The 14,408-nt window shown below is 39.9% G+C and overlaps 1 pseudogene; it reads right to left on the reverse strand.

Moving 5' to 3' along the window:
• Positions 1 to 908: 908 nt before the first annotated feature.
• Positions 909 to 14,408, reverse strand: part of LOC129654137 (solute carrier family 22 member 10-like) — a 46,289-nt pseudogene continuing 32,789 nt past the window's right edge.

Raw genomic sequence — 14,408 nt, forward strand, 5'->3', positions numbered from 1 at the left:
TCTTTAGGTAGATATATTCCTAAGTATTTTATTCTTTTTGTTGCAATGGTGAATGGAATTGTTTCCTTAATTTCTCTATTTTCTCACTATTAGTGTATAGGAATGCAAGGGATTTCTGTGTGTTGATTTTATATCCTGCAACTTTATTATATTCATTGATTAGCTCTAGTAATTTTCTAGTGGCATCTTTAGAGTTTTCTATGTAAAGGATCATGTCATCTGCAAACAGAGTTTTACTTCTTCTTTTCCAATTTGGATTCCTTTTATTTCTTTTTCTGCTCTGATTGCTGTGGCCAAAACTATGTTGAATAGTAGTGGTGATAGTGGGCACCCTTGTCTTGTTCCTGACTTTAGGGGAAATGCTTTCAATTTTTCACCATTGAGGATAATATTTGCTGTGGGTTTGTCATATATAGTTTATTATGTTGAGGAATGTTCCTTCTATTCCTGCTTTCTGGAGAGTTTTTATCATAAATGGATGTTGAATTTTGTCAAAGGCTTTCTCTGCATCTATTGAGATAATCATATGGCTTTTATTTTTCAATTTGTTAATGTGGTGTATTACATTGATTGATTTGACTTTTGCAAATATATTTAGAGTTCATCATATGGTCCTCCTTACATGAACCTGCCATGGTATTCCTGTTTCTGAATCACATTGTCTATTAATAATTTATTGACAAATTTGAAACTTTTTTGACTCCTTCCCCCCAAAATGGGTCTGTTCATGGAATTATGTATTCTCATTTATTATATGTTTAATTGCCAATTAATGCAATAATTATAAATGAGATGTATTTTTCAAGTGTATTTTCTTGCCATTTTGTAGATATAAAGGAGATATCTACTCCTGGAGATATTTTTTCTTCATATTTTTTTCTTCCTCACCAGCAAGACCATGAAGAGCCTTAAAATTTTGTCACTTTTATGTAAGAATCTTTTTCATTTATTTTTCTTGAGAATTTTTGGCTGAAAAACCAAAGGAGAAACAACAAATTAACCAACCAATCAGAAAATAAGATTAGACATTATGAAAGAGAAAAAATAAAAGTAAGTTTGGATGCCCTCCTTGTACAAGTACAAACTGATCCCTAACCATCAGCTTTTTTCATTGTTGCTATTGAGTCACTAAGTCACAGATTCCTTACCACTGAATCAGGATGACTCAATGGTAAAGAACTCTCCTGCCAATGCAAGAGACACAGATTTGATCCCTGGGTCAGAAAGATCCCCTGGAGAAAGGGCATGGCAGTCCACTCCAATATTCTTGCTGGTAAATTCCATGGACAAAGGAGCCTCATGGGCTACAGCCCATGGGGTCCCAAAAGAATCAGACGTGACTTAGCGACTAAACGACACCAACTGTGCAGGCACATGAAAGCACTTGAAAGTGCTACTCGCACTTGGTCTTTTTGGATTCTCACTTTGTCATTTGGATCTCTGGCCAATGACACCTTTGATAACAGGAGCTGGGTTAAAAATCTAAAGGAATTCCCAACTTGTTATAGGTTCAGTTGTGTACCTTCCAAAGTATATATATTGAAGTCTTAACCATCTACCTCAGAATATGCAATTATCATATTTGAAAATGGGATTGTTGCTGATTAATTAAGATGAGGTCAAACTGGAGTAGAAAGAGCCCCTGATCCAATATGATGATGTTCTTATTAAAAGGGGGGAACTTGAAACATAAAGCGATGCCAGGGGGATGCGATGTGAAGACTGGAGCTATTTTCCACTAGCCAAGGAACTACCAGAATCCAGGAGAGACCTGGAACAGACCCTTCTCTAGAGCCTTCAGAAGATGTAGAGTCCTGCCAACAACTTGAGCTCAGACTTTCAGCCTCCTGAAACTTGACACAGTAAATTTATTTTGCTTAAGTCACTCAGTTTATCAGATTCTACTGTAGAAGCCCTATGAAACTAAAATACAACATTATAGTTTTAAAATGCCTTTTCCAGTTTCTTATTATCCTCAATCTTTGCATAACTTGTGGCAGCAAAACTGACTGAATCTTACAGCCACATGGAAATAAATAACTTTTTTACTGCCTTTCCACAGAAAGTCCTTAAATTGTGGAAAAGTCCTTAAAATGTGATTTTCCTAACAATGCTCCTTCACCAGTCATCCCATTTCTTTCCCCTCTATCCCAAGCTCTTATGGATCTGAGGATCATGATCCCAATATGAATGTGTGTTTCTCATGAGGACAGGTAGGATATAAAATCATAACAGAGCCAATTACCATCACTTCAGCACTAAAACTACCAATGAGAACAGGGCAGAGGGGATCTCTGCAGTCTAGACTAGAATTCACAATGGATGGAAATGACCTTGCCTCTCATGAAGATAATGGCCCAAGATGGGAGTATCCCAGGCAAGGCTCAGCCTCCCTAGTGATCTGAGGGACTTATGAGGTGTGTTGCCTTTCTCGCCCACAGATCCAAAGCACACAGTCCCTCCCAGGGGATGGTAGAAGGTTTACTCACTTATTTTCCACATCCTGGATGGTGTCAGGAATGGGCAGATTTGTGGTTTCAGGTAGGAGAAGAATGAGAAGACCAGCAATGATGGGAAAGACTCCATAGATGATCCAGGGCAGGATGGGTAGATACACTACTAGGGTCATCAAGAGGGGAGCCAGGGTTGCCCCACATCTACTAGCTAGCATATCTAATCCTGAAGAGTTTGCCCTGAAGGAATAAATTACATGATGTAGTAATTCACTAAATATCTGCACACAAAATTCATGAGATATAATTCTGCAATGAAACACAATTACTATATTCATGAGCTTGATGATAAACCCTTGTTATTCAGATTTGCTCCCTGGTTTTCTAGCTGTCTTTGTCCAAGTGTATTGATATATTTTCATTATTTTATATGGAATGTTACACATTGGACCTATAGTAATAAGAGATTCAAAAGATTAATGAGAAGATACATTGAATTACTGCTCAGAACAATACACAGAACAAAGTTCGGTTTTTCAATTAACTTTGGCTATAGTTGCTGTACATATATTATTACCATTACAAATGATTAATTTATAACTTAAAGATCTTATTGTGTTCACTCCTGAAATAAGCATCAGTTAGATGGGAAAGTCACACTTTAGATCCTGGCAGAGCATCCATAAACTCTTACCTGAGGAGAGTGGGGATGAGTTCAGTAGAGTGGACAGAAAGAGCAGACACAGAGGCAGCAACACAGCCAATTCCCACACTTGCCAAAGCCACACGCAGGGTCTGCATTTCTGGAGACAGGAAGACCAGCAACACTAAGAAATCTGGGCTGGAGGAAGTGGCATCCACCAAATTTACTCAGGAAGAAAAGAAAACTATGGTTTATTGATAGATTTGAAATATACCATAGAATATATATATATATATATATATATGTTGATAAACTGAGAGATGTAAAATCATCAATATATGTGGTAAAATTACATAAAACTATCTGGAATAATTGCAACAAATCCATCTGCATATCTGAGATTTGCAAGAAAAGAAAAAGGAAACAGTGTGGCAGAAATTTGCTTTCACTAATTTTGTCTAGTATTTGCAATATCCTTATTGCTGAAGTTAAGACCGTGATATGGACAATTACTGAGTCTAATGTTCAGCTCCAATCTTGAGACGTTTATAATTAAAGTGCAGGTTTTAAAGTGACCAGTCATCCTGGGAATTTGAAGGTTTTGATAATGTGAGATTTTCATTGATAAAGTCAGAAAAGTCCCAGGTAAACCCAAATAAGTCAATCAACCTAGTGTAGATACAGCATTGCCATGGGGTAAGTATGACACCAGAGAGTAACAGGACAGTACTGCTCTATTAGTGAACAGGCTGTGGAGAAGCTAGATCTACATCAATGTTAGACATGAAGAACTTAAAATCGAAGCCTCTAGTTGGGAAAAATTGTCAGAATTAGGGAACAATTGAGAAAATTGAGGGGAATCAGTTTTCTACACAGTATAAAAAGAAATGTAATTATAACTGGATAATATTGGAAAGAACTCCATAGTAAAGAAGTATTATTAATGCATTATTGATGATATTCTGAGGAGCAATAAAAATACCTATCTGTAATGCTGTGTCACATTCCTGCATTGGAGATGCAAATTGCCCACCAAGTTTCTCCTAATTATTACATATCATCATTCTATTAACTTATAAAGTAATCTGATAGGGAATGGACAGGATTTTTCTCAGCTTCAATTCTTGTTTCTACTACACCCTCCTTCCCCACTTGAAAAAGAGGATTTTTTTTTTTTTTCATTTCCTAGGAGACTTTCTTAAGCAAGAACTGTAGTCATAGTGACTTAAGCTCAGAGTCATATGTAGATACATAGAAATGGGGAAGTAGACCAGTCATCAAAGCTGGTAATGAGGAGCCCAAATAGAGGGAGTGGCCATAGTATGCTCTCACATGGGGTATAATTGCAAGGCCTCATCCCTCTTTACTGGTTATTTAATGTGTGAATGGGAAAACCACAAGTGAATGATTGCTGTCCTAGAGAGACTACCTGGAATAAATGGGACCATTTTCCAGACGTTTCCACTATGTGATGAAAGATAAATATATGTTTGCGCTGCCCCTTACTGACCTTTAGCTCTTTTCTCAAAAACTTACTAGCAGAATTTCTCACCAGTTTGGTTTGGGGGAATACTTAACCTTTCATTAGGACCTCTTTTTACTCCTGGCTTCAGACAAGTATGACCAAACAAACCTTGAAGAATAAGAAAAAGACCCTTCGTTTCCCTAAAGTCCAGTCTTCTCTCACCTTGGGGCACAAATGTGTTGACCAAAATGGAAATTCCCACCAGGAACATGAGAAACATCTGGGTTGGTCGATGGCCCATGTGATTCAGTGGTAAAACTGCAAGACTTTGGACTGAGACAGTGAGACCTCCAAAGATTACCTGGAACAGGAAAATATTGCTCCCAAAGTGCTGTAGATTCATAAAGATGCCATAATAGGGTATTGTGATTGCAAATCTGTAGCGGAAAAAAAAAAAAAAGAAGAAGAAAAAAGACATTAGCCATAAGACTTAGAGCAAAGGTACTATAATTGATGATTATATTCACCCAGGCAGCCAATGATCAATATTAAACAATAAAGGCCCTATCTGACTTGTGTAATTCTTCATTTTAAAGTGAAAAGTTGCCATAAAAATTACATGGCTGTATATGAAAACAACACTTTTTCCGACATTCTTTTGTCTGATTTATTAAACACAAATATGACAGTAAGAGGAAACATAACGTGACTCAGTCTCCAAACAGGATAGTATATAATATTTGACAACAGAAGCATTAATAGTAAAACTTAGAAATTAGGGAAATAATTTCTTTTTGAGGGTTGTCTATATGCTGTGTGTCCTTCCCCTCCTCGCCCAATCCCAATACTGCAAAGAATTTCTATTTTCTCAACTAGTGGTTGAAGCTGGAAAATACTGTCTGTGTCCCCTTGACTTGACAGCATAGTGCCCTGGGGATTAACACAGTTCTAGGAAATTTAAAGTTCATTCCTGATTTTTTAAGGCTAAGAAACAGTGTAAGAATACAGGAAAGCAAACATATACCAACAGTAACATCAGAAATGGAATCAAAGGATCTCACTTCAGATTTTATCCAGAAAACATTTAAAGGAAATAAGCCCACTTTAATGATCTACTATACCTATAGAGAGCTAGATTTAGTACAACTAGACTTAGACACTAAAATAGAAGAAACATCACAGATCACAGTATTCCAAGAAAGGTGTCTGATGACTGTCATCTTTACTTTTTCCTTCCACTCTGATTGTCTAGGATTCAGAAACACAAGTCTATGTCCTAGTGAATATGGAAAAGTTGAAAATGCTTGTGCTGTGAACTTAGTCACTTAGTCGTGTCAGATTCTGTGCAACCCAATGGACTGTAGCCCATCAGGCTCCTCTGTCCTGGGGATTCTCCATGCAAGAATACTGGAGAGGGTTGCCATGCCCTCCTCCAGGGGATCTTCCCAACCCAGGTCTCCCACACTGCAGGTGGATTCTTTACTGTCTGAGCCACCAGGGAAGCCCCTCAAAAAAAGGAGGCACTAATTTCCATGTGAGTATTATTAGGTGTCTTTTCCTCATCTTCTATCTCCCAATCAGTGCCTCCCCCTCATTCTTCATTATGAAAAAGCATAATAAAGTTAAATGCATAAATGGTCTACTAGGTTATGCCTGGGAAGAGATCAATTATGCAATGCAATAGTCACTTACTTAAGCTTGTCAGTGGGTCTATGTTGTCCTGTATGTTTTTCGTGCATGAGCATTCAGTATTCAAAAATTAAGAATTATATTTAAAATTTCTCTTGACTCTACCAAAGTAAGTACTTATATCCCCTCAAAAGACAATGACCAAGATTTCCTTACAGAAGCCCTTGTGCTAATACACAAATAAAATGTATCCAAATTGGAAACCAATAAAAGTCCACCAACATTGAAGTACATAATGGGGAGGGAGGAGGAAGGGGGGTTCAGGATGGGGAACACGTGTATACCTGTGGCAGATTCATGTTGATGTATGGCAAAACCAATACAATAGTGTAAAGTAATTAACTTCCAATCAAAATAAATAAATTTATATTAAAAAATAATAAAAAGGTATAATTTGGAAAAAAAAAAAAAAAGAAAGAAATTGTAGTGTATCCATCTAATGAAAACTGAAGCACTAGGGAGGAAAACCACCTAGTGTTACGTGCAGCAGAATGGGTGAATCTTCAGGAACGAGCATGAGAAAAGGGGGCCTGTCACAGAATCCTCTTATCATTTACATTAGGTGAAGGTCAGGATCAGGCAAGACTCTTCTGCAGTGAAAGAGATGAGAGCAGCTGGACAGGCCAGGGCAGTGAGGAGAGAACAAGAATGAGGCAGTGGTGGAGGTAGTGGTGCTTATTATTGTACAGGATATGTGAGGGGAATCCTGGGGTATCAGGATTTTCCTGCTTTGATCTGGAGGTTGCTACATTTTTACATGTTGAAATATTTATTAATCTGTATATATTCATAATATCTTCATGTATCAATTGGCAAAAATTGCTTCAATTAAAATTTAAAGAAAAAATAAACCCCCAAATCCACACTGTGACAGAAATTCCCAACATAAACCTTCACTGAAGAGACTGACACAGTGATATAACCAACTCTACTTCATATACTAATTTCTGTGGCAGTATTATTTGGTGTGTTTCCCTCATCTTTTATCTTCAAATCAGTGCCTCCCTCTCACAACACTGTTGTAATTAATGAAATAGTTTCATGTACACTCTCTTTTATTTTTATTTTATTTTATTTATTTTTTAATTATTATTTTTTTTACTTTACAATATTGTATTGGTTTGCCATACATCAACATGCATCCACCATGGGTGTACATGTGTTCCCCATCCTGAACCCCCCCTCCCACCTCCCTCCCTGTACCATCCCTCTGGGTCATCCCAGTGCACCAGCCCCAAGCTTCCTGTATCCTGCATTGAACCTGGACTGGCGATTCGTTTCTTATATGATATTATACATGTTTTAATGCAGTTCTCCCAAATCATCCCCCCCGCCCACAGAGTCCAAAAGACTGTTCTATACATCTGTGTCTCTTTTGCTGTCTCAAATACAAGGTTGTCGTTACCATCTTTCTAAATTCCATATATATGTGTTAGTATACTGTATTGGTGTTTTTCTTTCTGGCTTACTTCACTCTGTATAATAGGCTCCAGTTTCATCCACCTCATTAGAACTATTCAAATGTATTCTTTTTAATGGCTGAGTAATACTCCATTGTGTATATGTACCACTGCTTTCTTATCCATTCATCTGCTGATGGACATCTAGGATGCTTCCATGTCCTGGCTATTATAAACAGTGCTGCAGTGAACATTGGGATACACGTGTCTCTTTCAATTCTGGTTTCCTCGGTGTGTATGCCCAGCAGTGGGATTGCTGGGTCGTATGGCAGTTCTATTTCCAGTTTTTTTTTAAGGAGTCTCCACACTGTTCTCCATAGTGGCTGTACTAGTTTGCATTCCCACCAACAGTGTAAGAGGGTTCCCTTTTCTCCACATCCTCTCCAGCATTTATTGCTTGTAGACTTTTGGATCGCAGCCATTCTGACTGGCATGAAATGGTACCTCATTGTGGTTTTGATTTGCATTTCTCTGATAATGGGTGATGTTGAGCATCTTTTCATGTGTTTGTTATCCATCTGTATGTCTTCTTTGGAGAAATGTCTATTTAGTTCTTTGGCCCATTTTTTGATTGGTTCATTTATTTTTCTGGAATTGAGCTGCAGGAGTTGCTTGTATATTTTTGAGATTAGTTGTTTGTCAGTTGCTTCATTTGCTATTATTTTCTCCCATTCTGAAGGCTGTCTTTCACCTTGCTTATAGTTTCTGTTTTCTCCAGTAGTCCTGTATGGATGTGAGAGAAGGATCATAAAGAAGACTTAGTGCCAAAGAAATGACGCTTTCAAACTGTGGTGCTGGAGAAGACTTTTGAGAGTTCCTTGTACAGCAAGGAGATCAAATCAGTCGATAATAAAGAAAATCAGTCCCAAATATTCATTGGAAGGACTACTGCTGAAGCTGAAGCTCCAATATTTTGGCCAGCTGATGTGAAGAGCCAGCTTGTTTGAAAAGACTCCAATGTTGGAAAAGATTGAAAGCAAAAGGACAGGGGGCTTCAGAAGATGAGATGGTTAGATAACATCACCAACTCAGTGAACATGAGTTTAAGCAAACTCCAGGAGATAGTGGAGGACAGAAGAACCTGGCATGCTATAGTCCCTGGGGTCACAAAGAGTTGGACATGACTTAGCAACTGAACAATAGCAACAACCACATGCATTCTGTGAAGCCCACCTCAAAAAGGAGAGAAGACAGATCCTTTTACGCAGATTTGGGTGTGCGGAACAAGTCAAACAGAGTAGGTTTGGTCTGTGCTGCCTCCAGCTCCTCCTGCATGGTCGCTTTCAAGCCATTCAACAACAACAAACACATATCACTTGCTGATATAGTGCCAGGTATTGTGATGAACACTGGCACCCAATAGGATAGGAGAGATACCTTCCCTTTCTTTGTAGTACAACAGATTACGCATGCAATCACATGTGTGAACATGATATGAAGGAGGATGTAGGGAGTTAAGGGAGACTCCAGGAAATTACACAGCAACAATGATTTTTTTTTTTAATGAGGCCATGGTGGAGGGAAGTGGGCAGGGCATCCATGAGAGCACATAGGCTGCAGGTTCAAATCAGCAGATGAACTAAAGGAAGAAGTCCTTGTATAGTGTTCAAAGCTCCTTTTATAAGAAATGGGCATGAAAGACCAGGAAACTGAGCTTGCATTCTCAACTAGATGGCCTTGTTAGAAAAGCAGTTTGTCTCTCTCAATAAGGAGGAGGCAGGTACTAGTTCATGACTTCCCTCCAACCCAATAACCACCTTCCCTTTCCGGCTTACCTCCATACTCAAGATTTCTTCAGCATTCTTTATTCCATTTCTGTGTGCAACTTTTTAAAGTTCCTTTAAGCCCTCATCTGGTTTATTGGTGACAATCAGCCACCGTGAAGATTCCACCTGCCACCTGAGAAAGAAGAGCAGACAGGTATAGTCAACCCTTCTTTGCTTATTTGCTATATGGTTATTGACAACATGTTTTATGCCTTCCACCTACTATCCACTACATCAACTAGACATTCATGTTGTGTTAAACTAATTCTAGGAAAATATGAGAGTGATAACTCCATGCTGGGATGACAGACTTGGAGACAAATTGCCTTTATGCTTATTCAGCAGAAATTTTTCCTAGAAGTTTATGAAGGTTAAACTGGAGAATGCCTCACATACATAATTCCCTCTCAAAGCTTGACAGGAGATCTAGCAATTTTGTGCACATAATATATATTCTTTTCAAAAAGTGCCCCAGGCTTCCCTGGTATCTCAGTGGTAAACAATCCATCTGCCAACGCAGAAGACCTAGGTTTAATCCCTGTTCTGGGAAGATCCTATATTCCGGGGAGCAACTAAGCCCATGCACCAAAGCTATTGAGCCTGTGCTCTAGACCCCAGAAACCACAGCTACTGAGCCCATGTGCCACAACTACTGAAGTCTGTGTGCTTCAGGTCTCCTGCTCCACAACAAGAAAAACCACCCCAGTAAGAACCCATGCCCTACAATGAAGAGTAGCCACTGCTGGCTGCAACTAGAGAAAAGCCCATGTAGCAACGAAGACCCAGCATAGCAAAAATAAACAAATGAATAAAAACTTTTTGAAAAAAAGAAGCCCCAGTTATGTATGGTTCAGTTCAGTTCAGTCGCTCAGTCATGTCCGACTCTTTGAGACCCCATGAATCGCAGCATGCCAGGCCTCCCTGTCCATCACCAACTCCCAGAGTTCACTGAGACTCATGTCCATAGAGTCAGTGATGCCATCCAGCCATCTCATCCTCTGTCGTCCCCTTCTCCTCCTGCCCCCAATCCCTCCCAGCATCACAGTCTTTTCCAATGAGTCAACTCTTTGCATGAGGTGGCCAAAGTACTGGAGTTTCAGCCTTAGCATCATCCCTTCCAAAGAAATCCCAGGGCTGATCTCCTTCAGAATGGACTGGTTGGATCTCCTTGCAGTCCAAAGGACTCTCAAGAGTCTTCTCCAACACCGCAGTTCAAAAGCATCTATTCTTTGGCTCTCAGCCTTCTTCACAGTCCAACTCTCACATCCATACATGACCACAGGAAAAACCATAGCCTTGACTAGATGGACCTTTGTTGGCAAAGTAATGTCTCTGCTTTTGAATATGCTATCTAGGTTGGTCATAACTTTCCTTCCAAGGAGTAAGCGTCTTTTAATTTCATGGCTGCAGTCACCATCTGCAGTGATTTTGGAGCCCCCCAAAATGAAGTCTGACACTGTTTCCACTGTTTCCCCATCTATTTCCCATGAAGTGATGGGACCAGATGCCATGATCTTCGTTTTCTGAATGTTGAGCTTTAAGCCAACTTTTTCACTCTCCTCTTTCACCTTCATCAAGAGGCTTTTGAGTTCCTCTTCACTTTCTGCCATACAGGTGGTGTCAACTGCATATCTGAGGTTATTGATATTTCTCCTGGCAATCTTGATTCCAGCTTGTGCTTCCTCCAGTCCAGCATTTCTCATGATGTACTCTGCATACAAGTTAAATAAGCAGGGTGACAATATACAGCCTTGACGTACTCCTTTTCCTATTTGGAACCAGTCTGTTGTCCCATGTCCAGTTCTAACTGTTGCTTCCTGATCTGCATACGAATTTCTCAAGAGGCAGATCAGGTGGTCTGGTAGAGGTCAACAAATATTTTAAACACATGTACACCCATGGCTGATTCATGTGAATGTCTGGCAAAAACCATGACAATATTGTAAAGTGATTAGCTTCCAATTAAAATAAATAAATAAAATAACTACCCCCCCCCAAAAAAAGTAAATACATACTCCTGCCACTACCAACAATGTTAATATCTAACTGCACATGTGAGTCACGTATTACATGTGCCTCAATTCTCTCATCAGTAAAATGGGAACAAGAGGCCTAGCTTCCTTTTATGGTTTTTAAGAGGATAGAATGACTGAGCATGTGATTCAGACATGGATTACATTGTCCTCTCTCTATGAACTCATCTCACTGTTAAATCTATAGTCATCTTTCTGTGATCTATTAAATCCGATTCATCCTAGAATGGTTTTAAGTGTAGGAATGAATTTATTTATTTAAAAACTGTTTGTTGGGGCTTTCCAAGATGGTAGGGGAGTGGATGGACATGAAGTGCATCTCTCTCCAAGGATGCATCAGGAATACCTCTGCAGATGCAAAAGTTCTCACAGAACACTGGCTGAACACTACTAGCAGGAGACTTCAATCACCAGAAAGGACCATATGGAGCCACACATAACTGGCTAAGATGAAAGAAAGAAGGGAGAAGAAGGAGGAGAGCAAGCAGGACCAGACCTACACCTCAGGGTGGGGTAGCTGAAGGAAAAGAGAGATTCCCACATCCAGGGAAATCAATTGGGACAGAAGGGAAGAATTTGAGGCTGTCAGTTATGAACCAGCTGATCTGTGACAGTCTGGATAGAGTTAGAACCATACAGACAATCTGTGCCACAGTCCTAGATACCCTAGACTCGAAGCCACATCCACGGGTATGCAGTGGGTCTGGGAGCTGGAGCCTGGGGATTGGAGAGCAAACCCAGGCGAAGACTGCCATTGGCTGGGGGAGACATCTTAAGGGAATAGGAGGAGAAAATCCACAACAGGGAATGCCTTTGGAGGAAAATTGGACTGCCATGGAAGCAGAGCACTACTGCTGAGTCACATGCAGGGAGTAGAGTCACCACTGAAGCTTCTCTCGCCCTACAAACCAGCCTGGGCTACCTAGCAATAGAGAAGAACCAGCCATGGCTGCCCCTTGCCTGACTGTCTCTGGAGGTTAGGAAAAGCAACCAATAGAGCCTTATCTCTTGCATCCATGGCCACTGGCTTCCCTGTATGCTGGGCACCACCAGCCTTTCTCAACTCAAGCAGCTATGCTACCTCCGTGCCTGGTCCCCACTGCAGCAGACCCAAGTCCTCCAGGGCAGCCTTAGGAACAGACTCCTGTGAGTGGCCCACATGCAGAGTTGGCGATAAAACCACAAGTGAGCAACAGGGGCCTGGCAATTAAGTAAGAGGATCAAAAACCTTTTCATCAGCTGTTCAAGCTGCAGATTAAATACTCAACATCAACTAAAGACTCTGCATCTATGGAATATATGAGAGTATAACGAGTGCTCCCACAAAAGAAAATGCTCTAGCTCTGGCAGCTGTGGATATTGATGGCAAGCACACATGGGAGGAGGGCCAAATTAGAGTCTCAGCTGTCCTCACAGGGTCCACAGCAGGTCTAGAGATTAGCCCTCCCCAGCATTTGTGGGGTCTCTTGGGAAAGCAGTGGAGGGAAATGATTCAAGGTGGGGCAAAGGACACCAATGGCTGAGACCCTAGGAAAACTTTTATTATTGTTTTTGTGTTTTGATTTGTGCCATTATCACTGGGTTGGGAAGATCTCCTGGAGAAGGAAATGGCAACCCACTCCAGTATTCTTGCCTGGAAAATCCCATGGACAGAGGAGCCTGGTAGGCTACGGTCCATGGGGTCACAAAGAGTCGGACACAACTGAGTGACTTCACTTTCACTTTGGCTATTTTTGAAATTTCTTTATTCTCTGCTGTTGTGGTTGCTGTTTTTTTTTTTAATTTAAATTTATTTATTTTAATTGGAGGCTAATTATTTTACAATATCGTATTGGTTTTGTCATACATCAACATGAATCCTATTATTATTATTATTTCTATTTAGTTTTGTTGGATTCTTTTTTAACCATACTTTTAATTTTTTAAATCTATCTCTACTTTTACTTTGGTTTTCTCTTCTGTTTTTGGGGGGAGGGGGTTGATTCTTTTTGTTTTGTGGGGATTTCTTTTATTTAAATATAGATATACATCTTTTATATACTTCTGTATTAACTTTGCTTTTCTGTTGTTCTTTTTTTTTATCATTTTTCCATTTGTTTTGTTTTCTTTGTTTTATTCCTCAGTTGGCACTGTGCTTTGGTTTTATTTTCTGTTTTGTATTTTTGTTAGTTTTGTTTTTAATTGGTTGATTTCATTTTGGGTTTCCTTTGATTGTCTGGTTGCTGTCTTCTACTTTGCCCTCTTGATTTTGTTTTGGTTTCTTGTGTGTGTGTGTGTGTGTGTGTGTGTGTGTGCATGCGTGTGCACACACACACATGCATACACATGCTTATATTTCCTTTGCTCTTCTGTTTTTTTAGATTTTGCTTTAACATTTGTCTGGGTTTCTTTTTTATCCCTTTTATTACCATGATGAATGGCTTGTGGGGTATTGATTCCATGACTGGAAGTCTGGCCTGAGCCTCTAGGGTCGAAGCACTGAGTCCAGGACACTGAACAGAGGATTCCTGGCCCCAGGGACTATTGATCAGTGAGAGCTCCCATAAAGGCCTCTGTCCAAATCCAAGACCTAGTTCCACCCAATTGCCTGTAGCACCTAGAGCTGCACACCTCATGCCAAACAATAAGCAAGATAGGAACACAAACCAAATCATCAGCAGACAAACTACCTAAAGTCATACTAAGCCCACAGACACCCCAAAACACATCACTTTACACAACCCTCCCATCAGAGTGAAAAGATTCAGCTCTACCCATCAGAATGCAGACACTTGCCCCTCTCTACACAAGCCACTAGACCAGCCTCACCCACTTGGGGAAAAGACCAAAAGCAAAAATTATAACCCTGCAGCTTGGGGAAAGGAAAACTTAAACACATAAAATTAGACAAAATTAAAAA

The sequence above is a fragment of the Bubalus kerabau genome, chromosome 5 (assembly GCF_029407905.1).
Source record: "Bubalus kerabau isolate K-KA32 ecotype Philippines breed swamp buffalo chromosome 5, PCC_UOA_SB_1v2, whole genome shotgun sequence".
Lineage (NCBI taxonomy): Eukaryota > Metazoa > Chordata > Mammalia > Artiodactyla > Bovidae > Bubalus > Bubalus kerabau.